The 27,661-nt window shown below is 33.5% G+C and overlaps 1 pseudogene; it reads left to right on the top strand.

Moving 5' to 3' along the window:
- Nucleotides 1–23,422: 23,422 nt before the first annotated feature.
- Nucleotides 23,423–23,725, top strand: LOC112869684 (NADH dehydrogenase [ubiquinone] 1 alpha subcomplex subunit 3 pseudogene; annotated as a pseudogene).
- Nucleotides 23,726–27,661: the final 3,936 nt, after the last annotated feature.

Raw genomic sequence — 27,661 nt, 5'->3', positions numbered from 1 at the left:
CTCCCTTCTTTCTCTCCCTGTCCCTGTCACTCTCTGTCACTATTGGTTCTTTTGATTCAAATACACAGAATCCCTTCTTTTTTTCACTAAGGCTAATAATTCAAAGCTGATTTTTTTTGTTCTTTTAAAAATATTTTTTCTCTTGCTTTTTGCCTTGATGATAGTTCCTTTTCAGTTAGCAGTCCCAATTCTGTTGATCATTAAAAGCTTGTAATCCTTATTTCCTGGATACATATATACACACAGAAATGTAACTGGGTTATGATTTTTTCACGAGTAAAATGAAAGTCACAGACTGCTGATGCTAATTATGGAAGCTGGGCTATGGTAGCAGTAAGGATGTTAAGTCAGGCCATTTTAAACTTGTAGGGAGAGAAAGCCTGCCTTCTTTTTTAAAAAGGCTCCATGTCAAAACTTTAAAATCTTTGTTTCTAACATAAAGTATGACACCCAAACAAACAAACAAAAAAAAAAAGTGCACAAACCACACAGCCGCATGAATTACCACAACTGTGAATATTAGTCACCATGCAGGTTAAAAGAACCCACAAGCGCCCCTTACTCTGTCTTTAAAACTCACTTCACTCTAACCAATCCAAAATAATTACTGTCTCAACATGCCATGAAATTCATATATATATGTGAATATATTTTAAAGAACAAAACCTTAACGATGTCCGAAAGGATAGCAGTGTCCAGGATGGGGAGCCCACAACGTAACGGCGTGTTTCGGGTGCTGCAGCCTTGGACCTCGGGCGTTGGCAGAAGTAGAAGTCAGCCCAGAGATCCTCCTCGGAAGCCCGGGAAGCTGCTGGAAGGCTGTAAATTGGCGGCCGGAGCATGCGCGGTTCACGTTCTCGGGCTGGCTTCCGGAGGCCCCACAGGTGCGGCTGCTTGGGCCTGAGTGCTTTCAAGCACCTGGTGTGGCGTCTTGGGCTAGGTGCTCGCTACCCTAAGATTCTATATCGGGAAGAGCGGGGTTGAAGATTCCAGGAGCATTGAGGATTGCAATACAGATGGTGTGAACCGAGCTCCTTACAAAGGAGTCTGGGAGGAAGGTCCTTTGGCACCCAGGTGTTTTCTCACTCTAAATTACAAAAAAATAAAAAATAAAATAAAATAAAGTAAAGTAAAATAAAATAAAATAAAATAAAATAAAATAAAATAAAATAAAATAAAATAAAATGTATAAAATAAAATAATAACAATAGAAAAAGAAAAAGGCATCCTTAAATATCTAAACACCATAACTTAGGTTTGTTCTTTGAAATTAATATAAATGAAGTCATCCAGTGTGCATGCTTGTAAGTCTGCCATCTTTCACTATTTCTGATACTCATGTTGTTCCATGTTGTATCATTTAGTTTATTTTCTTTGCTACATAATAATCCATTCTATGAATATATCGCCATGTATTTATCCATTAATTCCACTGTTCATGGGCATTCACATTATTTCCAGTTTGGAGCAGTTGTGAACTGTGCTGACATAAACACTACAGCATATGTCTCCAGGGAAAGCTTTAATTTGCGAATATTCATGAAGTTGGAAATCATGTATAGGTATTCATATGTTTTCCTCTCATCTATAGAGCCAACAACGGAAATTTGTGACATTTTATCATCATTGTAGAAAGAGAAAATTTTCTGGATTTTATCTGAGGTCAAAAGTCACAGGTTTAAGAGGAGGAGGCAATTTTCCCAAATTGTGTAATTAATTATCCTGCTGGCTGCTCCATGGCCTTCCCTCACTTTCTGCTTCTTCTGAAGCAGGCAAACTGAAATTGGCTATTATGTTGGGAAAAGTCACTGTAATGTGTATGCTGTATGGGATTGTAGTTTTATCAGCTGTTAACTTAATGGCATTTCTTTTATATCAAGAAATGTCTCAAATGGCCTTATTCTTCAACAGCATCCTTCCAATTGCCTCAGTGATGCTTTCGGTTTATTTGTGTATCAGTGATCATTTATTAGGCAAATAGGAGAGTAAATAAATTGACTCGCAGTTATTGTAAAGCAGAATTAAGGAATTTAACAAGTGAGTGGAGAGGCAAGGGAAAGAAAGCAGTAATAGCAGCAGCAACAACAATGGTAATAAAAATTGCCTTAAACTTCCAAATAATCTATATGCTCAGATCTATAGCACTCACTGAGTTGAGGTAAAAATTGATGCTATCATAGGCCCACCCATAGAAATTTCCATAATGAGATACATAGTTGACTAGGTCACATCCATTCATCCTCTTCCCAATGTCTATCTTTACTAAAGAGGCAAACCACCTGAAATTCCATTTTTTCCAATCTTACAGGTAGGATTTTGAATGTGATTTATAGAGGAGGCTTTGCTTTGTCTGCTTCTGAGGATTCTCTTCTCCAGCATAGTTGAGGAATTACTGGGTATCAAAAGTCAAGCACAGATGTCCTCCTTGGATCTAAATGGTGGTTTACTCACTTATGATAGTAGCAGATTCCTGATGTCACAAAATTGTGTTTTTGGGGGGCCAATATTTCCAGAGGTAGCTTCCTTATTCTTATTTCTCATCTTTGTAATTGCACATCTTTTGTGTGTGTTTGTGTGTGTGTGTGTGTGTGTGTGTGCGCACGCGTATGTGTGTGTCTGTAATTGTACATCTTTATTAGGCCAGATTGGCAATGTTAATCTAAAAGCCATTCCCAGCAATTCCATTTATGGAGTATTTTTCCAACACTTCTAAAGATTGTATAAAAACTAATGTTCTGTATTAATCATTTCCTGACTTAAAACACTAGGGTTATTTCTGCTTTCTCCAAGTTAACCCTGACTTAAAAAAAAAATATATTTGATACAAGAAATGGTTGCAGACAAATAAATCCTCAAGAATAAAAGTCTGTGATTAGCTATCTCATCTGATAGGGTTTGTGGGCAGTGAAGATTTTTCCAATAAGGAAATAAGGTTACTATAAAAAATAGGAAGATTAAATACAAAGATTTAGGAATATATAAATGTTGAAATGAATTTAATTTATGTGATTTATTCATTCAACAGTATCTGAAGCCATACACAAAAGATTCTATGTTAGATGATACCATTTATATGAAATTTCTAGGAAAGGTATGTATATAGAGAAAACACAGACCAGTGGTTGCCTGATGCTGGGGGTAGAGGAAGGGATGACTGACAAGAGGCATGAGGGAATTTTTTAGGGTGATGAAAGTATTCTAAAACTAGAATGTGGTTATCATTGTAAAATTCCATAAAGTTACTAAGAACCATTTAGTTAAATGCTTATAATGGGTGAATTTAATGGTATACATGTTATACTTTAAAGCTGTTTTTAAAACTTTTCTTTCTTCTTATTTTTTAAAACGTTTATTTGTGAGAGAGAACGCGCATATGTGCATGAATGGGGAAGGCGCAGAGAGAGGGGGGCACAGAGGATTCAAAGCAGGCTCCTTGCTGACAGCAGAGAGCCCAATGCAGGGTTCAGCCCTGGAATGGTGAGATCAAATATTTATTATTAGCTAAGTTTTGATATTTAATTTTCTCAGATCAAACTTCTTATTTCATTTTAATCATCTTTTATTCTAATACGATAGCACAGAAAACAACATCAACAAGAAAAAAAATTGAGGTAGTGTACATATGCAACTAGACAATTGAATTAGTTCTACATTATTTAATTAACTTCTTAAGATGGATTTATTTTATGAACATTTCAATTTACAAAAAATTTAATTCAATTAATGTTATGAATAGTATAGAGAGAAATTTTAATTATTTTCTTGGTAGTAACTTAAAAGCATTTGATAAAATTTATATAAATATTTGTATAAACATATGCACACATCACACAGGCATTGAATCCATTTAATGGTGAGGCATTCTTATTAATATTTAAATTGGGATCACAATTCTTGCAAGCATAAAAACAGTTTACATTTTTTTCTGGAAATTCTAGCATGTCAATTGGACCAATAACAGAAATAAGTACTATGGCTATTGAAAGAAGAGTAACAGATACATATATTTATTGGTAAATAAATATATAATGTAATAAGAGTGTCATTAAAACATTAGAATGCAATATGTGAATATGTGTAGAAGTTTCGGCTAGAGAAGAATTGTCTAATGATACACAGCTGGTGACAATAAAGGGACATATTTAAACATGTAACAATTATTTAAAAAGTAAGAAAGACTTTCAGAAATACTTGCAATATATAGGACAGATGAAAGGTTAGTATTACTATTTCATTAGAAGCTCTTACAAATCAATAAAATATTAACTAGTAGAAAAATGGAATAAGCCCACTTAAAGTAATTTATAAAAGAAATAATTTCGGTGACTAATAAACATTTAAAGAAGTGTTCTACTTTGGTAAGTTGTCAATTTAATGGAATTTTAAAAATGATTAGATGTCATATTTTTCTGTTTAATAATCAAAGCTAAAAATAGGTTGCAATATTCATTGCTTACTAAAATGAACTGATATGGATACTGCCATACATATTTAAATTAAAATAATGCCTGATAATCCTCCCAGATGTCTATTTGGCACCTTTTAGAAATAGCTTTTTTAAAGTATATTTCTTGACGGGATGTCTGGCTGGCTTAGTCAGTAGAGGATGTGGCTCTTTCATCTTGAGGTCTTGAGTTCAAACCCTACGTTGGGCACAGAGCTTACTTAATTTTTTTTTAAAGCCTATTTAAAAGTACATTTCTTGACTAAATCATTCCTTTTCAATGAACTTATTCTACATAAATAAAAAATGTAACATATGATTACAAGAATGTTCATAGAACTTATGTTCACAGAAGCAAAAAATGGAACCATACTAGATGCATTAAAAGTCATATTACTCCCATACAGTGGAGACCAATGAGACCACTACAATGTGATGGAATATGTCATGTTCGCTAATACATACTGAAGTGTAAAAGTAGATAGCAAATCAGAACAGTGTTCTCCCATTGTGTGTCATGTGTCTATACGTGTGTGTGTGTGTGTGTGTGTGTGTGTGTACAGGTTTGTGTGAATATACATGTGAACACTGATATTTCATATTAATATGAAAAATCTGGATGATACTAACAAAAGATAAACTGTGCTTTTATCTGATTGATGGCATTGAGTCTGTTTTTATTTTCTTCTTTTTGTTACAATGGACTTTATATAGTAGGAAAGAGGGAAAAACTCAGTAACTATATTGAAACTAAAATATCCACAAAGTGCAGGAAATATGGATTAAGGAAAACTATAAGAATGAAATCCTGATTCTTACAAAGAATACCAGTAATAATACCCATTGTCACAACAATTGAAGAATGTTTTTCTTTTGACCAATTCCTCACCCTGTTTTTTGGTGGGGTGGGGGTGGGGGTGGGGTGGGGGGGAGGGTCTTCTTTTGAAACATTTGCCTTTAATTTGGATTAACTTGGGTAAAGATAAGGGATCTTTTATCCTTTGCCTGTCTTATTTGAATGCTGCTATCCCTAGTACATAGCTTACTATTAGACCTTTCTTTCTCTTTGTTAATTAGGTAACCAATACTATCCACCAAATATTAAACACAGGTAGGATTTGGGATGTGATTTAAAGAGGAGGCTTTGTTTTGTCTGTTTCTGAGGATTCTCTTCTCCAGCATAGTTGAGGAATTACTGGATATCAAAAGTCAGGCACAGGTATCCTCATTAGATCTAAATGGTGGCTTACTCATTTATGATAGTAGCAGATTCCTGATGTCACAGATAAAATTGTGTGTTTTGGGGCCAATATTTCCAAATAAATAATCCATGACAATAATTACAGAACAATTTTCTAAATATACAATACGGTCTAAAATATAATTCCTCCCCTCAGTGAGTTTACAGTTGAATAAAGAGGATAAGTTTATGTTGCCCTAGCTGTGTACTCATTTTTGTGTAATGTAATTCATATTTGGATAGGCCAAGCATTATGTATCTGACCAGTAATGTAAGAATCTGGCCCTCATATATTTTTCTGAAAATTAAACTTTAAAGATTCTCCTTCTTTGTAGAATTGATCTTAGATCACTAGCCTTTGTTTTCTGGAGGTTTTCACACTAACTGCAGAGATCCTGGATTCACCCCCTGCCCAAACTAGCAGGAAGATACACCCAGGACATTTGGCTATCCTAGCAATTAATTAAAGGCAGAGAAGATACTCTATTGAGACAGTACATTCCCTATAAATCAGATACTTTGAAAATGCATTTTTACTCATTCAACACAATTTTCGACTTATGCTCTGAATTATCGTCATTTGCTTTGATAGATTCCCAAGAACCTAATTCTTTATGATAACTGAACTAAATTTTAATGTGCAAAAAGTTACATTAGTCCTTGACCATCATTTATTTTTGTATGGCTATACAAACGCATGCCAAAACTCTTTTCTAATACACCCTCTTGTGATTGTTTGATAGCAATAACTGTAATTATTTGTGGTATTTAGTAAAATAATTATTTAATTGTTGATGACAAAAATGGCGTGGAACTCTCAAGTGTTTTCACTGAGGAATTTCTAAGGTTAAATGAAACTGAAAGTGTCTTGGCATTGTCAAGGGGGGAAGGCAAAGCAGCAAGTACAAAATATGTTTGAAAATCAGTATTGATATTTGTAATCCATGTACTCTTTCCTTTATGTTCCACAAAATATGTTATTTCTTGTAATGATGTTTGTGGCTTTCCACTGGTTGCATAACGATACATCAAACATTTATTGGGTTTTCCTGACTCTAAAAACACTTAGCTAACTATAACTGACATTTCTTGACCATCCCTCAATTAGCAAATAAAGTTTAAAATGAGGAATGTTTATGAACTCAAATTGAATCACTAATGAATCACTATTTTAAAAATCACTTATTTTTATGACTTTGTTTTATTGTAGATTTGAATCCCATAAGATCTCTACTGACTCAAAAAGTGCTGTAACAATTCACTTTAAATGAAAGTGTCACTCACAATCTTGACAATTAACCCAGTTAACCTGCCGGGTGAAAAAGTTAATATCAGCCTTAACCTCATGTACTGAAGTGTTTCTCGTCATGTCAGATGTGCATTTCATTTCTGAGAAAGCCATATTTTGTTCCCTTTGCATTAGGATTTCTCATTAATTGCACAACATGTAGATGCGGTAAGCACTTAAAGACAAAGCATTGAATGTGTAATGTATAAAACCTAGAATTCAGAATGTAAAAAATCAAGCCATGTAACAAATAATTCTATCACCTGGTAAAAAGCTGCAGTAGTTCCTGACAACTAATGGAAAAGTCACTGGATTCATTATATAACGGTGAGATTTCTTGTATCTTATCTCTTTTTTAAAGCCAAATTTCATTTCCTCTTCTTCTGGGAAGCCTTCCTGCACATTTAAGAGATGTTATGTTATTATAATTTTTCTCCTTTTCTCCATAGGGGAAAAAATTCCTTCCCCTCCAAATGCCCATCATGCTAATTTTATGTCTTTTTTATTATACTAAAATTTAAAAATCTTGGTCATTACAATTGCTTTTGGTCTTATCTTCCTTGTGAATATTCTATAAGATGTGACAATATTATTCCTGATAGCCCACATATTGAGAATCACAATGCTTTGCACATGGTTAGTACTCAATCAACATATTTAAAGAGAAGAATGGAAAATGCATGATTGAATTATCTTGTACTACTCTTATTGTAGCATTTATTCTTTGTAGTGCTAATAAAATGTCCGTGGGTATCAAAGTATGATATAAACTTTTTTTTAAAGAGAGTTAATAATACATTGCCTTTGTAATCTCACAGTTTTTAATACCACCTCTATCCAAGTGTTGTTATTCCTTTTTCTCATACAGAAAATCATAATCATGCCAATTGGGTTTTTGCCACTATACATCCAGTGGGAATCACACAGGCAATCACTTCATTAAAATGGCTAATTATGCCATTAAATGGTAAATTATGTTAGAATAATCTGAAAGTTCATGGAAGAAAGATTAAAAGACTAAAAAAGAAATGATGATATATAAGAGCACACATGATATTTGACAGAAGAGGTCTGGATTTGAGATCTATCAGAGACATTAAATGCAACACTCTGTGAAAACAGGAAAATTACACATCTGTAAAATAAGAATAAATCGTGAACTATGTACTTGTGTATAATTTACATGAAATTGTGGAAACTCATAACTATATAAATATACTTGTAATGATTTGGCATTCCATTCAAGTAATGTGGTTTGCTCTGTGGAAGTTATTTAAAAATGATAAACCCTTTTTAAGTGCTCTAATCAGTTGCTGTTTTTTAAGCTATGCAAATCAGAGGAAAATATTCTTAGACATGTCACATAGAATATATTGAACATAGTAATAGCTAAAGTTTAATATGCACTAAGTACTATTGTTAATTTTATATTCTGTACATTTATGTATTTTGTTAACTCATGAAAATATTATGTTTAAGAAAACTACATTTGTGAAAACTTAAACTGATGTTTCTTTAGTACATTAGGCATTCCCTTGATTTATTTGTTCATTATTTTTCTATCAGCAAACATCACTAAGTTATTGACATTCGAAGAGATAAATTCCAACAAAAAGAGGAATATGGTTTTTTTTCCTCTTAGAGAATACAATGCTGTTTCTCCCACACAAATATTGATGGATTGAGTTTTTTATTCATATTAAAACAGCTGAATTAACTTATGATTCTTTGAAGTAACTATTATCTTTTATTAATCAGTGGAAAAATAACATTTTCTATGCTCAGAACAGAAAATATATAAATATATATATAAACATAATAAAATCACTGGGATATTGTACACAAAACTTTCGAGGAATTCTAAACTTGAATTGAGATTTATTTTTAAAATAAACGTTTCTAGGATCTTTTCATGATGACATATTTGCTTTTAATTATTTATTGGAACATAAAGTAAAAAGTGAAAAATAACCATTCACATTTTCACTGGAAAGTGCCACTGTTGCTAATTTGATTTGTATTCTTCCAAATGGAACATGTGAAATATATAAACAAGTGGTTATGTCAAAAAATATTAATCTAGATTTTCAGTCAGTTATCTCTACATTTGAGTGCACCATATTTGATTTATCTGAACTGAGATATCTGGAGATACATGTTGTTTATAATTTTTCCTATTGTAAAAAACACTGTGATATATATGGTTAAAGATGCCTTTAAGTTAGTAAAGGCTAAAAAGAATTGTTCTCTAGTTTAGAATGTATGAGACTCAATTAAGACCTAGGGCACCTATGGTACTTCCAAGAGCCTACTGACAGATTATTTATGATCACAGAAAGAATTCAGGAATCCTTCCTGCCTGAAAGATTACACATCAGATCTAATAATTCCTGATGGTGTTGGTATTTTTTAAGGTCATAGATGTAATGGGATTACACTATAGTCATTTGCTTGAAATCAGATTCATGATATATAGCAATCTTTCCTTAGATACTATCCAAAGTAACTCAAGATCTGGCAAGATTCCTTATGGAATCTCAAACTACCAATGTTAGCTGATAAAGTAAAGCATTCTTAGTATCAGGCCTAAGAGAATAAGATTATTCTTTTGGTAGCATGGTTGAAATAGCTGATAATAGCTATAATGATGTTAATTAACTTTTCTATAGTGGCTCAGATTCTTGATGTTCAAAATGAATTATAATATATTGACTTGGAGAATTAAGAAACACAGATGTTTCAGACATTATCAATTTAGGTATTAATGGATTTGAATGAACACATTTGTTTTCCTTTTTTAAGTTTTTATTTAAATTCCAGTTAGTTAACATATAGTATAACAATAGTTTCAGGTGTAGAGTCTAGTGATTGATCACTTACATAAAATATTCAGTGCTCATCATAATAAGTGGCTTCCTTAATACCTATCATGCATTTAACCCATCCCCTCACCCTCTTCCCTTCCAGTAACTCTCAGTCTGTTCTCTATGTTTGAGAATCTATCTTCTGGTTTGCTTCTCTATTTTTTCCCCATGTTCATCTGTTTTGTTTCTTAAAGTCCACATATGAGTGAAATGATATGCTATTTGTGTTTCTCTAACAGACTTATTTCCCTTAGCATAATACATTCTAGCTCCATCCCCATTGTTGCAAATGGCAAGATTTCATCCTTTTTGAGGCCTCAGTAATATTCCATTGTATACATATACCTCTCTTCTTTATCCATTCATCAGTCAATGGACATTTGGGCTCCCTCCATAATTTGGCTATTGTTGACAATGCTGCTATAAACTCTGGGATGCATGTATCCCTTTGAATCAGTATTTTTGTGTCCTTTGGATAAATATCTAGTAGTGCAATTGCTGGATCATAGGGAAGTTCTATTTTTAACTTTTTGAGGAACTTCCATGCTGTTTTCCAGAGTGGCTGTACCAGTTTGCATTCCCACCAACAGTGTAAGAGTCTTCCCTTTCTCTGCATCCTTGCCAGCACCTGTTGTTTGCTTTGTTGTTAACTATAGCCATCTGACTGCATCTCTCCCTCTCTTTCTCTCTCTCTCTCCCACTCTCTTGCAGTTTTTTAGCTTATAAATTATAAGGACTGGTTCCTATATCTCGAGAAAATTTATGTTGAGTGAACACATTTTGATTAACTCATATGTCAGCTGCTTTTACCTATAAATTCATCTAATTTACCCAACATATATGAACCAGACTTTATAATTTATAAAGCAAAAAACTGCAAAAGAGATAGAGATGCCTAGGTAGCATTAGTACTATATGCAAATAAAATCTGACCCTCAAAGACACGGATCTTTTCTATTTTTCCAAACAGTTCTATAATAAGTATTTGGCTAACTATGGCTCTGTAAAGTGACATTTAAATGGATAGCATTATATACAAAATATACTACATGTATAGTTCCTTCCAAGTTTATAGTGCTATAAGAAAGAACTGAGTAATGTAACATAAATCATATTCATCTAAAAGAGTTGATGTATAAACTAATTTTACATATTTGATGTTAAAATAAGTAAAAAGAACTTATCTGTTAAGATGTCAATGAGAATGGATTAGAAAGCTGCTTTTCAAAGTTCCTATCCATATTTCATGGTCATCTTGTTAAAATGTAGATTCTGTGTTATCAGGTCTGGCATGGAACTTAAGGAGCTACATTTCTAACAAGTGTAGGTGATACTGATGGTATGTATCCATGGAGTACACTTTGAGTAACAATGTGTTGTGGGGCTAATTATTTACAGTTCCTTTTTATGAGGAACTACCAAAATTCAGACAGAAATCTACACAAATGTTTTAAACCATATTAAAATAGCAAATACTACCACATTTTTTTCTGAATGTTTAATCTCCATTGATTATAGTGGCTAACATTGGGACAAAGTCCATAGTGTCTCTTGTATCCATATATGTACCTAAAATGTTCAGCTTCTCTCACTCTCAGCAGGTAGGGTCTCATTAGCACCTGTGATTTAAAAAGCCTGAGTTTCTCCCAGCAAGATGTGGCTTTATTAATATGTGTTATATTTATATATCTCTCATTTTATGATGTTATTATGTGCAACCAAATGTATAGTTATTGCTCTAGGACCTGTTTACTTCATAAATATTGATGGCTAAAGGTGTGAATCTTGCTAGGGTCTTCTGCATAGCTATGTGAGAGTAAACATTAAACAAAAATGACTTAAGAATAAATGAAAATAATAACTTGTTTTAAATGGGAAAGAAAATGACAAGAATAAGAAAATAAAAGTCAAGGAAAGAATATGTTTGCTAGCTGCTATTAAATATGAATGTTATTATTTTTGAAGAAATAAATATGTAGACATCTAACTATCTTTTTCAGGAGAATTATGAATTGTTCACTAAATATATTGTCTGAAGTATCTCTGTTTGTTTTTCCTAGCCCTGTGGTATGATGGTAAATGTTTAAAAACTAGCTTTCTGTATAAAAAAAAAAAAGATTTGTAGCATTTTCAGATATCCACAGGGTAAATCTTTACAACAGTCAATTTTAAGCAATGAACATGACAGGAAAGTTGCACCAATGGGCACTTACAGGCCAGTGGAAGTCATTTCCAACATAACACTGACTTAGTAAGCTTGAGCACCACTTTGCTTTAAGAATGTTGTATCATTAGGGGTGCCTGGGTGGCTCAGGTCATGATGTCACGGTTCATGAGTCTGAGCCCCACATCGGGCTCTGTGCTGACCACTCAGAGACTGGAGCCTACTTCAGATTTTGTCTCCCTCTCTGTCTGCTCCTCCTTTGCTCACACTCTGTCTCTCTCTCTCAAAAACAAATAAACATAAAAAAAATTAAAAAAAAATAATGTTGTATCATTATTGTCAATGAACATTTATAATCATTAATTACAAAATGTGGAAAATGAAAACAAAATGAAGACAAAATTAGTTATAAATTTAACATCCAAAGAATGGACATTTTATCTAAATATACACATACATATATATATATGTATATGTATACATATATGTATTTGTATATATGTATATACATACATATATATTTATACATATATACATATATATTTGCATACATGTATATACATACATATATATTTATACATACATGCACATATATTTGCATATATGTATATACATACATATATATTTATACATATATACATATATATTTGTATATAACCTTGAAAATTTTTAGTAATTTTATTTTATTTTGGGGAATTTTTATTAAAATATCTGCATGCACAATTGTTATAAAATTGAAAATTATTTATTTAATTTTTGTTTCCTCCCATTTAAAAGAAAATACATTAGAATTTAGAACAATAATTACTTATTCCTTAAAAAATACATCCTTCCAGGCATAAAGGAGTGGCAAGATATAGTCAATGAACTGAATGGCAAAAATATGCAGCCAAGAATTCTTTATACATTCAAGCTGGCATTCAGAATAGGAAGAGAGTTAGAGTTTCCCAGAAAAAACAAAAACTAAAGGAGTTTGTGACCACTAAACTAGCCCTGTAAGAAATTTTAAGGAGACTCTTTGAGTGGAGAAAAAACAAACAAAAAACACCAAAAGCAACAAAGACTACAAAGGACGAGAGAACATCACCAGAAACATGAACTCTATTAAATGCTCCAATCAAAACACAGGATATCAGAAATGAATTTAAAACAAAACAAAACAAAACAACAACAACAAAAACCAAACAAACAAAACAAAACACCACAAGATCCAGGTATATTCTGCCTGCAAGGACTCATTTTAGACCTAAAGACACCTGAAGATTGAAAGGTGATGGAGAACCATCTATCATGGTAATGGATGTCAAAAAAAAAAAATATGGAGTAGCCATAGTTATATCAGACAAACTAGATTTTAAACCAAAGACTGTAACAAGAGATAAAGGACATTATATCATAATTAATGGATCTGCCCATGAAGAAGATCATTATAAATATTTATGTCCCCAAGCTGAAAACATCCAATTATATACATCAATTAATGACAAACATAGAGAAACTCATTGATAATAATACAATAATAGTAGATGGCTTTAACACCCCACTTACATCAATGGACAGATCAAACAGGCAGAAAATCAACAAGGAACCAACAGCTTTGAATGACACACTGGACCAGGTGGACTTAACAAATATATTCAGAACATTTCATTCTAAAGCAACAGAACACACATTCTTCTCTAGTGTACGTGGAAGTTTTCCAGAATAGATCACATACTAGGTCACAAATCAGCCCTCAACAAGTACAAAAAGATCAAGATCATCCCACCCATATTTTCAGATCACAATGCTATGAAACTTGAAGTCAACCACAAGAAAAAATTTGGAAAGCCCTCAAATACATGGAGGTTAAAAAACATCCTACTAAAGAATAAATGGGTTAGCCAAGATATTAAAGTAGAAATAAAAAAAAATACATGGAAGCAAATGAATATGAAAACATGACAGTCCAAAACCTTTGGGATGCAGTAAAGGCAGTCCTAATAGGGAAGTGTATTGTAATTCAGGCCTATCTCAAGAAGCAAGAATGGTCCCAAATATACAACCTAACCCTACACCTAAAGAAGCTAGAAAAGGAATAGCAAATAAAGCCTAAAACCAGCAGAAGAAGGGAAATAATAAAGATTAGAGCAGAACTAAATGATATAGAAATAAACAAACAAACAAACAAAAAAAAAACCAGTAGAACAAATCAATGAAACTAAGAGCTGATTCTTTGAAAGAACTCACAAAATTTATAAACCCCTAGCCAGGCTTATAAAAAAGAAAAGAGAAAGGACCCAAATAGATAAAGTCACAAATGAAAGTGGAGAGATCACAACACCACTACAGAAATACAAACAATTAAAAGGGAATACAATGAAAAATTATATGCCAACAAACTGGGCAATCTATAAGAAATGGACAAATTCCTATAAACACACAAACTACAAAAACTGAACTAGGATTAATAGAAAATTTGAACAGACCCATAACCAGCAAAGAAGTTGAATAAGTAATAAAAATCCAAAGAGTCCTGGGCCAGATGGCTTCTTAGGGGAATTCTACCAGACATTTAAAGAGGTGTTAATACCTATTCTTCTCAAACTGTTCCAAAAGATAAAAATGGAATGAAAACTTCCAAACACATTTTATGAAGCCAGAATTCCTTGATCCCAAAAACAGACAAAGACCACACTAAAATGAGAATTACAGGACAATATCCCTGATGAACATGGATGCAAAAATTCTCAACAAGATACTAGCAAATTGAATTCAACAGTGCAGTAAAATAATTATTCACCATGATCAACTGGATTTATTCCTTGGATGCAGGGCTGGTTCAATACTCACAAATCAATCAACATGATACACCATATTAATAAAAGAAAGGATAAGAACCATATGATACTGTCAATAGATGTATAAAAAGAATTCGATAAAATACAGCATCCATTCTTGATAAAAAAAACCTCTCAATAAAGTAGGGATATATGGCACATACCTCAACATCATAAAGACCCACAGCTATATCATCCTCAATGGAGAAAAACTGAGAGCCTTTCCCCTACAGTCAGGAACAAGACAAGAATATCCACTCCCATCATTACTACTTACACAGATTGACTCAGAAATCAGACTACAAAAAGAAATAAAGGTTATAGAAATTGGCAAGGAAGAAGTCAGACTTGCACTATTTCCAGATGACATGATACTCTGTATAGAAAACCTGAAAGACTCAATCAAAAATTGCTAGAACTAATACATGAATTCAGCAAAGTCACAGGATATAAAATCAACATGCAGAAATCTGTTGCATTTCTATACACCAATAACAAAGAAGCTGTAAAAGAAATCAAGGAATGGATCCCATTTGCAATTGCACCAAAAATACTAAGACACTTAGGAATAAACCTAACTAAAGAGGTAAAAGATGTGTACACTGAAAACTGTAGAACACTTTTGAAAGAAATTGAAGAGGAACAAAGAAGGAAAAGCATTCCATGCTCTTGGATTGTAAGAACAAACGTTGTTAAAATGTCTACACTATCCAAAGCAATCTACACAATTAATACAATCCCTATCAAAATACCTCCAGCATCTTTTGCAGAGCTAGAACAAACAATTCTAAAATTTGTATGGACCCACAAAAGAACCTAAACAGCCAAAGCAATCCTGAAAAAGGAAAAGAAAACTAGAAGCTTCATGATTCCAGACCTGAAGCTCTATTACAAAGCTGTAGTCATCAAGATAGTATGTACTGGCACAAAAACAGACACCTACATCAAGGGCACAGAATAGAAAACCCAGAAATGGACCCACAACTATATGTTCAACTAATCTTCAGACAAAGCAGAAAAGGATATCCCATGGAAAAAAAAAGACAGTTTCTTCAACAAATGGTGTTGGGAAAATTGGATGGTGACATGCAGAAACATGAAACTGGGCCACTTTTTTACACCAGCATAAATTCAAACATAAATTCAAGATGGATGAAAGACCTAAATGTGAGACAGGAAACCATCAAAATCCTAGAGGACAACACAGGCAGCAATCTCTTGACCTCAGGTACATCAGCTTCTTACTAGACATGTCACTGGAGGCAAGGGAAACAAAAGCAAACATGAACTATTGGGACCTCATCAAGATAAAAAGCCTCTGCACAGCAAAGGAAATAATCAACAAAATCAAAAGGCAACCTACAGAATGAGAGAAGATATATCTGATAAACGACATATTTAATAAGGAATTAGTATCCAAAAATGTATACAGAACGTTAAAACTCAATACCCAAAAAACAAACAACCCAGTTAATAAATGGGCAGAAAACATGAATAGACATTTTTCCAAAGAAGACATCCAGATGGCTAACAGACATGTGAAAAGATGGTCAACACCACTCATCATCAGGGCAAAACAAATCAAAACCACAATGAGATACGACCTCATACCTGTCAGAATGGCTAAAATTAACAACACAAGAAACAACAAATGTCGGCAAGGATGTGGAGAAAGGGGAACCCTCTTGCACTACTGTTGGGAATACAAACTGGTTGGAAATGCCCTCTGGAGAATAGCATGGATGGTTCTCAAAAAACTAAAAATAGAACTACCCTACCAACCAGCAATTGCACTATTAGGTATTTACCCGAAGTATATAAAAATACAGATTCAAAGGGGTACATGCACCCCAATGTTTGAGGCTGCATTATCAACAATAGCCAAACTATGGAAAAAGCCCAGATGTCCATCGATTGATGAATGTATAAAGAAGTTGTGGTATACACACACACCCACACACACACATTACTCGGCCATCAAAAAGAATGAAATCTAGCCATTTGCAATGATGGAGCTAGAATGTATTATGCTAAGTGAAGTAAGTCAATTAGAGAAAGCAAATACTGAATTTAAGAAACAAAACAGTTAAAGGGATGCCTGGGTGGCTTAGTCTGTTAAGCTTCTGACTTTGGTTTTGGCTCAGGTCATGATTTTGCGGTTCGTGAGTTTCAGCCCTGCATCAGGCTCTGTGCTGACAGTGGGACCCTGCTTGGAATTCTCTCTCTTCCTCTCTCTCTGCCCTTTCCCCACTCATGTGCTCTGTCTCTCTAAATAAACAAATAAACTTAAAAAATAAAAAACAGATGAACATATGGGAAGGAGGGGAAAAAAGAGAAGAAAAGGAAACAAACCACAAGAGACTCTTAACTAGAAACTGAGGGTTGATGGAGGGGAGTGAGTGGGAGATGGGCTAGATGGGTGATGGGTATTATGGAGGGCACTTGTGATAAGCACTGGGTGCTGTATGTAAGTGATGAATCACTTAATTCTAATCCTAAAACCAACATTGCACTGTATGTTAACTAAAATTGAAATAAAAATTACGTGCTGCCAAAAATATAAGTAAATAAAATAATACATATTGCCTAAATGAAACTAGATTCTATCAGTACACTAAAATAAATTAAATCTATTCTCTATAGCTGAATAATATCTATATTTAGAGTGGTTTCAAAATCATAATATGTCAATGAACATTCTCATACAGAAATCCTTGTGTTCGTTAACTCTGCTTCTTCAGGATAAATTAATAAAAGGGAATTTTTGAGTATAAATCTGCAATTACTTTTAAGATTTGTGATATGTGTTGCTATGTTTAAACTCCTAGTAGGGGTTTCTTGGAGGCCCTCATTCATCAGACTCACAAACAACTTACATAGAAAAGACAAAATAATACCAAGCATTTCTGAAATTTAATATAATATCTCATTTAATTTTTAAATCTTTAATTTTATTGGCCATGATCAGTTTTCATATTTGAATTGCCTGTTAACATAGGTGGCAAGGTTTTTTTTTTTTTTTTTTTTGGAGGGGGGCTTTTATTCTAAATAGGATTATTTATTTACTAATAGCATTAATCATTTTTTCATATTTGTCCAATTTAGCTCTTACTTTATAATTTATCTTCATAATTTTGTTTATAATATTTTTGATTTTAACTTGCATAATATTCAAATTATTTTTAATTATAATGATATATGGTATATTGTGCATGATTATAAATATTATATCAAAGTTACAAAGTGGCTTCTGTTAGTCTCCAGTTCTTCCTTCTTGGTAATAATTATTCATTTTTACTAAAATCTGTTACTGTTATAAATCCTTTTGGGGAATAAAATAAATAAGAACAAAAAATAAAACAAAAACAGTGTACTATATGCATTATACAAGAAAAAATCAAAATATATTTTCAAATATATTTCATTTATATTTAATATAAATTTACCATTTTACTATGCATTTCCTATTCTTTCCCAGATTTAATTTTATTATTCCACTTTTCCTGTTGTCAGAAAGATTCTATTTTCCTATTTGTATTTATAGTTACTCTAAAATTAAAACCATGAATTCTTTACTTCTTAAATTATAATATTGATATTTTCCCCTAACTGATAATAAAGGACTTTAAAAAACCATAAGCTATTTATCCCTCCTTTCAATTTTTATTTTTCTAGTAAATTTAATATATACTCTGACTTTCCCATAATACCATTATTATTATATTGTTTTATACAGTAGATACTCATTTTAATTTACCCATATATGTATTTATGGGTATTTGGGGGTTTCTATTTTGTTATTACTCCGTATTTCATTAATCTCTAAACTATCACCTGGTATCATTTTACTCATGCTTAAAAAAGAACCTTAACTGTGGGTTCTGTATTGGTGAGTTACTTCAATTTCTGTAAGTCTGAGTAGATCTTTATATCATTATTTGTGAAGAAAATTTAACTGCATATGGGATTATAGATTGGTAATTGTTGTCTTTTGCCACATTCAAGATATTTCATTGTCTTTCAGCTTCCACTGTTACTTTTCAGAAGTTATCTCTGAGTCTAAGACTTTTTTTTGGAAGGTGATATGTTTATTCTTCTGACTATTCTTAAAATGTCTTTTAATCTGGGTTTTTACAATTATTCTGTGTTGTTGGGTTGTGAATTACTTACTTTTTTTATGCTTTGAGTTCATTGCTATCTTGCAATTGATAATTTAATTCATTGTGGAAACATATCACCGCTGTTCTTGCTCTCCTTTCTTGATCCCCTAAATATATGTGTAAGATTTTTCATGTTCTCCTACCCTCTCTACTGAAATTTTTTTCAGGTCTTATTTAAAAATATTTTTTAATGTTTATTTATTCTTGAGAGAGAGACAGAGCATGAGTGGGGGAGGAGCAGAGCAAGAAAGAGACACAGAATCCAAAGCAGACTCCAGGCTCTGAGATGTCTGCACAGAGCCCCATGCAGGGCTCGAACTCACGAGATCATGACCTGAGCTGAAGTCAGACTCTTAACCACCATGATATGACCACAGCCCTATCTGACAGCGTGACTACAAATTCAGGAGAGATCTGGAGCCAAAATCCACTCAACTAAGCCACGCCTACATTTCTGACCCACAGAAACTGTGATATAATAAATGCTTATTGCTTTAGCATACAAACATTTGGGATAACTAATACAGTCTTTTCTCTCTTGCTTTATTAGATGTTTGTCCTGCAATTTCTTTGCTCAAACCCAAGTCCACACTTGACCTCTGGACCGTCTCTTCTCTCTCTCTCTCTCTTTTAATGTTTATTTATGTTTGAGAGAGAGAGAGAGAGAGAGAGAGAGCAGGGGAAGGGCAGAGAGAGAAGGAGATACAGAATCCAAAGCAGGCTCCAGGCTCTAGATGTCAGCACAGAGTATGACATGAGACTTGAACCCATGAACCGCAGATCATGACCTGAGCCAAAGTCAAACACTTAACCAACTGAGTCACCCAGGTGCCCCTGGACCATCTCTTCTCTGTATATTTCCTGAGGCAAGTTACTAAATGTGACCTCCCTAGTCACACAAATCACCCATCTCTCCTAATGTATTCCCACCTGAATTTCAGGGGCATTACTAGTAAATAGGGTGAATGTTTCCCCCACCACACTTTGTTCTCAAGCCCCACAGATCTCTCTGCTTTTTCCAAACAAAAGAAATCTCCTTTTCTTAAATTACTAAAAATTTCTACCTGGTCTTTGTACTTCGGGACACATCACATGATCTCAATTGGCCTAAAAGTTCAGAAAAGCCTTCTTTACATCTGATGGTTTCCATTTTCAACTCTACTATAGCATATGAGGAAAAGAGTCACAGACCCTGCCTCCGTTTTATACTGATTGAGAGGGAAATTATACACACACACACACACACACACACATTAATGATTTCACTTTTGCCTCAGAGCTATTTTTCTTATGCTAGGCTCTAGACTCACTGAATTCTATAATCACAGTACAAACTTCTCCTCTTCAGGAAATGGCTTTGCATTTGTGCTCAAAGTTCTCTCAGTTTAAGAGTGAACTCAATACTTTGTTATTAAAAAGCTTCAATGTTGTGACTTCACCCTTAATGAGTTATTCATTGTGATCCATCTCCAAGTGGAATGTATCTTTCTTTGTCAATGTACATATTTATTATAGTTTTACTTTATAATTCAGACAGAGATCACATTTTTTCTGTGATTTGGCATGTCTGAGAAAACTTGTTACAACCTTTACATTTGAATCACAAACCATCAACTATCAAAGACTTTGTTCCTATGATCAAATGTATCTTTCTCTGTAAAACTCCACATGTCTTATAGCACTTAATATTTAAAAAGTGATGTTTGAGGATAATCATATTTTCTTTTATACATAAACTTACCACCAGGGACTCAAGGAAAAGACATATTTCAGTCCACTTGGCATCTTCAAAATTCCGTCCACTGGGCTTGGTATTGGCCTTGTAGCTTAGTCCTTCCATTACATATCTAAAACCTTCCTCATAGTTGTCTTCTGATGCCAACAATCCATCTGTGTAAAAGTGGGCTAATTTTTATCTATTGTATAGCCAATTCTTATCTCTCAGGCAAACAGTGCTGTGTTTTCTACATACTTCTAATTAGTCTTTTCTGTGGTCTCAGGAAGATGAATTACAATATAATCTGTTTCCCTTTCATTCTAGTCCTGCAGGCCTTGATTTATGCTAATTACTGTTAAGAAGTGTGAGGATAAATCATATTTTTGCAAGTTTTCATTTAATGACACATTGTCTTTGTCCATTCAGGCTGCTATAACAGATTACTACCGACTGTGTGGGTTATAAACAACAGAAATTTATTTTGCACAGTTCTGGAGGCTGGAAAGACCAAGATCAAGTTGTTGACAGATTCACTGTCTGGTGAGAGCCCTCTTCCTGGTTCGTAGACAGCCATGTTCTGTCTCTTTTACAAGGACACTAATCTGATTCTTGAGCGTTTCACTCTCATGACCTAATCACCTACCAAAGGCTATACAGTACCATCACATTGAGGATGAGGTTTCAACATATGAATTTACCAAGGGTCACAAACATTCAGTCCACTGCATGCATACGCTGCAGACTTCTTCCATTCTTTGCTCCTTTATAGTAGCAATATCATCAAATTTTAGAAACAGGTCTTTATTAAGATAATAGTGGAGAAATTTTAAGTTCCTTCAATGATGACAATTCAATTTGAGTCATTCAGTTAACTAATGAGAAAAATTTTTGTTCAAAAATTACCTAATCATTAGGTGGCTAAGGAATTCCATCTCCTTGAACCCTGGATATAAAGGTAGGGTAGAGACTATTGCCTGGGAGTGACAGTGAAAATATTCCTCCCATTGAGATTAAATCTTTGTATAGAAGGGTTTCATCTTCCTCATCTACCACATAATTAACATATAGTTTTAAAAAAAATTACTGCTTCATCATTTGAAAACAAGAAGCTATTTGATCAAATTAATGGCAAGTAATTTAGAACCAATAAAAAATTTAGGATAAAAAACTCTTAGAATCTGTTGCCATGAGAACCTCATACGTGAATGATTTTCAGTTGGTTGACTTTTAATCAATTATATATAATGACCACTGTCACTTAAAATGTATTCACAGGAAGATGTCTAGATTTCCACAGGCCTAAAGAGCTAAGTGATCACTAATGTGATGAGCTTTGTTTTATATACAGGCCAACAGAAAACATACCTTTGCAACTCTCATAAGAATTTAGGACTCAAGAGCTATATGCATTCATAACTAAAATTTTAAAGCCTTTTTAAAAAAGTTTATTTATTTATTTTGAGAGACAGAATCCAAGCAGGCTCTGCAGTGACAGTTGGGAGCCCGACACAGGGCTCGAACTCATGACCATGAGATCATCATAACCTGAGCCAAAATCAATAGAAGCTTAACCAACTGAGCCACACAGGTGCCTCATAACTATATTTTAAACATTATTTTAGGAACGTACTCTTGATATATATGAAATGTTCCACTGGTTTTGCAAATTTTTTTAATTGTTCATTCCACTCATTCATTAATTCAATAATACATCTATCCACCCAGAATGATTATTGAGGCAAATAGCAATTAAGTGTCCCCAGGTAAGCCTCACATCTTGGAATTCACGCCCTTGTGGGCTCCTCTCCTGGTATATGGACTAGACCAAGGGACTCACTTCTAATGAATAGAATATAGAAAAATTGATGTCACTTCTAAGACTAATTAGAAAAATATTGTGACCACTTCCAATAGACTATGCCTCACTCTTCCTCTAGGAGCCCCTTATTCTGGGAGAAACAGGATAGCATGCTATAAATAGCCCTATGGTGAGGCTCATGTGCCAAGGAGCTGATGTTTCTGGCCAAATGCCAGTGACCATCTCAAGGTAGCCAACAGCCAAGTGAATGACCTTGGAAGTGAATCCTCCCCACTGGCACCCAGAGATAATCACAACACTGGCCAAAACCTTGATTGTATCTTCATGACAGATCCTGAATCACAGGCATCTCTATGTGGTGCTTGGATTCCTGATTCAAAGGAACTGTGAAATAATAAATGCTTGTTGATTTAAGCTGCTAATTTTAGCTTAATTTGTTATATAACAATAAATCACACAGGTAAGTACATGAACTCTGAAGTCAAATGATTTGTGATGGATTCCTGGTTCCATAATTCCTGGTATCTTTACCTCGGGCAATTTATAAACTCTATCAGTGCCTTTTGTTTTCAAACAAATATAATAATAATAGTACCTCTCACATCAAGTTCTTTTCACTAAAAAACTGAAATATACATACAAAGAGCTTAGAGTGGTGCCTGATCAACAGTAGACAATAAATGTTAGTTATTAAGGCTCATTCATTTGAACAATATAAATGTAGTAAAATCCTTCCAATTAAATCTGTGAAACTGAGCATGTGACATAATAAATGGGTCTTAGTGTTCTCTCATTTGCTAAGTACCAATTCTATGTCAGCCATTGTGCTAGGTTCTGCAGTGAATAAAGGGAGAAAAAAAGATACCTGCATTCAAGAATATTACTTTTGGCCACCACTGAGTGCAAGATGTTTGGGAGACTGGCCAGTTTCCTCAAGGATACCTGGGCCAAGGAGCTGGTGCTGGTCATGTCCTTCATCATTGGGGGCCTCACTATAATTCTGCCCACCCTCAGCCCCTTCACCAAATACGCCACTATGATCAACCAGGCCACGCTCCACAACTATCCAGTGCCCATCTGAGATGATGGGAACATGCCCTATGTGCCAAGCCACCCCCAGAAACTCCAGGTCTCAAGCTTGAGGTGGCTAAAGAAATTTGAGAGCACCTCCAGTGATATGGAGGAGGCCTCCTCCCCTGTGGCCAATTAAATGTGAAAAGCGACCCCTCCTCTCAAGAAAGAATATTATTTACAAGGGAAAGAGAGCCAATAAAAATAAACACAATAAATAAAATGTATGATATGTTAAATGCTGATAAGTACATAGAAGGAATATGTCCATGCATATTTTGATGACATCTCAAAATCTCATTCAGTTTGAAATATTGTCTAAATGTCCTTGTGATTTTCTCTTTGACTAATGAGTGGTTTAAAAGTGAGTTGCTTAATTTGCAACCTGTTTAGAATTTTTCCAAAATTTTTTTACTGATTTTGATTTTTTTGAACTTATTTTTATTTATTTATTTTTTTAGTTAACACACAGTGTGCTATTAGTTTCAGGTGTACAGTTTAGTGAATCAACACTTCTATCCAACACCCAGTGCTCATCACAAGTGCACTCCTTAATCCTCATCACCTATTTCACCCACCTACCTAGTTTTGGTAACCATTAGTTTGTTTTCTATAGTTAAGGGTCTGTTTCTTGGTTTGCCTCTCTCTCTCTCTCTCTCTCTCTCTCTCTCTCTCTCTTTCTCCTTTTCTTGTTTGTTTCTTAAATTCCACATATGAATGAAATCATATGGTATTTGTCTTTCTCTGACTTATTGATTTCAATTTTAATTCCTTATAATCAGAGACAATACTCTGTATAATTTCAAATCTTTTAAATTATTGAGACATCTTTTTATCACTCCATATGGTCTATCTTATTAAATAATCTATGTATGCTTTAAAAATGTTTATGTCATCCTTTTTGAGTATAGTGTTTTATAAGTATGTGCTAGGTTATAGTGGTTTATGGTGTTTAAATTTATTAGTTATAAGTATATGCTAGGTTATATTGGTTTATGGTGTTAAATCGTCTGAAAAATGAATGGTGAAACCTCTAAATATGTTTGTGAATTTGTCAGTTTCTGCATCATATATTTTGAATATAATTATTAGTTTCATCCACGCTGGCCTTGTTATGCCTTTTTAATGAATTTACTAAATGTGGCACATCATTTTGCCATTGGTAATAATCATTGTCTTAATCTTATTTTGCTTGGTATTAATTTAGACATGTTAGCTTTACATAAGTGATCCTATTATTTTTCTTTTAACAATATTTAAAGTTTATCTCTTGTGAACAGTATATTTGAGTATTGCATTTTTTAAACAGGTAGATAATCTCTCACTTTATTTGGACTGTTTGGTCCACTTAAATTTGGTGTAATTCTTTTTATATGTTTGGGGTTATAACTACCATCTTGCTATTTGTTTTCCACTCTTTTAAGGTCTATCCTGTTTCTAATATGAAGTCACTAGTAATTCATAATGCTGTTCCCTTTTTTTTTCAGTGTGAATGAAATGTCTATAAATTTATGTCTTTTAGCACATTTGAAAATTTTGCTCACTAACTCTTCAAATACCTTGTCATCCCCAAAATGTCTCTCCTCTTACTGTAGGGTTTTAATTTACATTGTAATAGACATTTTGATATTGTTGCACAGGCACTAAAGTTTTGGTTATACTTTTTCTTCATCTGTTCCATGTTTTTCAGGTTGGATAATTTCCATAATTCTGTCTTTAAATTTTCTGGCTTTTTCTTCCTATCACTCTAATCTGCTGCTACATTGATCTAGTATTTGTTTTTAATTTGTGGAGGGTGTGTGTGTGTGTGTGTGTGTGTGTGTGTCTGAATGTGTGTGTAAAATTTTCTCTTGATTCTTTTTAAAATTTTCTATTTTCTACTCAACTAATCCATTTGCTCATTTATTAAAATGTGTTTAGTATCTTTTATCATAGCTATAATATTCACTTAATAACTATTTCTATTACTCTAAAATGTAATTCATCTCAAGGTCTATCAAAATTAAGTGTCCTTTCTCCTCTGTTTGAGTCATATATTTTCTTTTTCCCCCTACATGTCTAATAACTAGATTGTACCTTTGATATTGCGAATGATTTATTGTAGAAACTGGATTCTTATTGTAATGGCCATATAACTGTACCTAGAATTGAAATAAAATATCTATCTCTCTTGTGGTGGGAAGCAGCAGAAATCTGTCTTTAGTTTTTGTAGCCTTAACTGTGCTGCTTAGAGTTTTCCTTAGTCATGTGTGTTTCACAGATTAAACCAATTATTTAGCCCAAGAAACAGTAGTCTTCTATAGCTCTCTTCTTTAGAAATCACACTTTACATCTGTCATGGTCATCTTGACTTACAAACACTTGTTATTTGCATCACTTCAACAATGACTTTCTAGGGGCACCTGGGGGGCTCAGTCAGTTAAGCGGCCAACTTCGGCTTAGGTCACGATCTCGCGGTCCGTGAGTTCAAGCCCCGCGTCGGGCTCTGTGCTGACAGCTCAGAGCCTGGAGCCTGTGTCGGATTCTGTGTCTCCCTCTCTCTGACCCTCCCCCGTTCATGCTCTGTCTCTGTCTCAAAAATAAATAAACGTTAAAAAAAAAAACAATGACTTTCTATTGAGATTTAGCCACCTCTTCTGAAGCTACCTGGGGCCTTTCCTTAGTCAAAAATTCATATAAATGGGAAACTTATCCAATGTTTCTTTCTTTTCCTGCTTTTGTATTAGTTGATTATTCCTGTAATAGCTGATCATATTATTTATTTTATCTTATTTTTGCCTTTTTACATATTTCATTATTTTTTGGTTGTTCTTAGGTTTTTATATACATATTTAACTTATTAGTATCTACAATAAAATAATATCATATCATTTCACATATAATGTAAGGACCTTACAAAATACACTTCTTTTAGTCCCTTCCCATACTCTGAGATATTAGTGTAATAGATTTTATTTTCACAAGCATTTTATATCTCACAATGTATTATTCCTATTGTTTTGTTATTGTTTTCAACACACAGTTATCCTTTGAAGAAATTATTATTATTGAATATTATAAAAATTATTATTGCACACATATTTATCATTTCTAGTGCTCTCAAATCTTTCATGTACATCTTGGTCCCCATCTAGTATCCTTTTCTTTTTGCCTGATGAACTTCTTTATACAGTTCTGGATTACATACAGTAAACTTTTCTGACAGAATAAAGGTTATACCTTCTATATTACCTTTCTTCCAACTATGAACGTATAAGCAAGATCTAGCCAGTATGCAATTTCTAGTTGTGCCTTAATGTGATGTGTCATGGCCAGCACCTTCTTTTCCTCTTCCTAACTGGATATAATGATAGCAAAGGCTGGAGTGGTTATTGCACTCCATGAAATGGAAGTCACGTGTTGAGAATAGAAAAGTAACAAGTAAGAGGGAGCCCAGGATCATGTTGAATTCTAACATGGAAATTCAACAACAAAAAATTCAACTTTTATATGAAAATGATATAAATGTCTAATTTACTTGTATCATTGTTAATTTTGACTCTCCGCTTTACCAAGTGAAATGATATCCTATCCAATATAGAATTTAGTACCTAAAATGGAATGCTGACATAGTAAAATCTGAAATATGTAGCATAGCTTAGCAGGTGAACACTGGGCATCAAGGACACATTCTGAAAGCCAGTGATTGCTGAAGAGCCTGTAATGTCTTCTAAGGTAAACCACATAGAGAACTATAATAGTGAACTATAGAGAACTATAATAGAGAACAATAGAGAACTGTAATTCTAGGGAAAATAATTGGTAAAAATTAAGAATGTTAGGGCACATGTATGTTTTTGTTCCACTTTTACAAAAATCCTATAAAACAGGGATGGATTTTTAGTTAAATCTAAGCATTATGCAAGATATTATGCAATGAACTTTGGAAAGGATGCTCTTTTGTCTATAGCTTAAATTCCAATATGACTGAAGTCTATAAGGGTGGGAAAAATCTTAGCCTCACCTGAAGCTAATATAAAAGATGGTTCTCAAGAAATAAGATTGTGCCCTTAAGCCTTTCTGAAGCATCCTCCAG

This window comes from Puma concolor, chromosome A3, assembly GCF_028749965.1.
Source record: "Puma concolor isolate L17-30 chromosome A3, mPumCon1.1.hap2, whole genome shotgun sequence".
In the NCBI taxonomy this organism is placed as follows: domain Eukaryota; kingdom Metazoa; phylum Chordata; class Mammalia; order Carnivora; family Felidae; genus Puma; species Puma concolor.
This window is presented reverse-complemented; position numbering and strand designations above follow the sequence as displayed.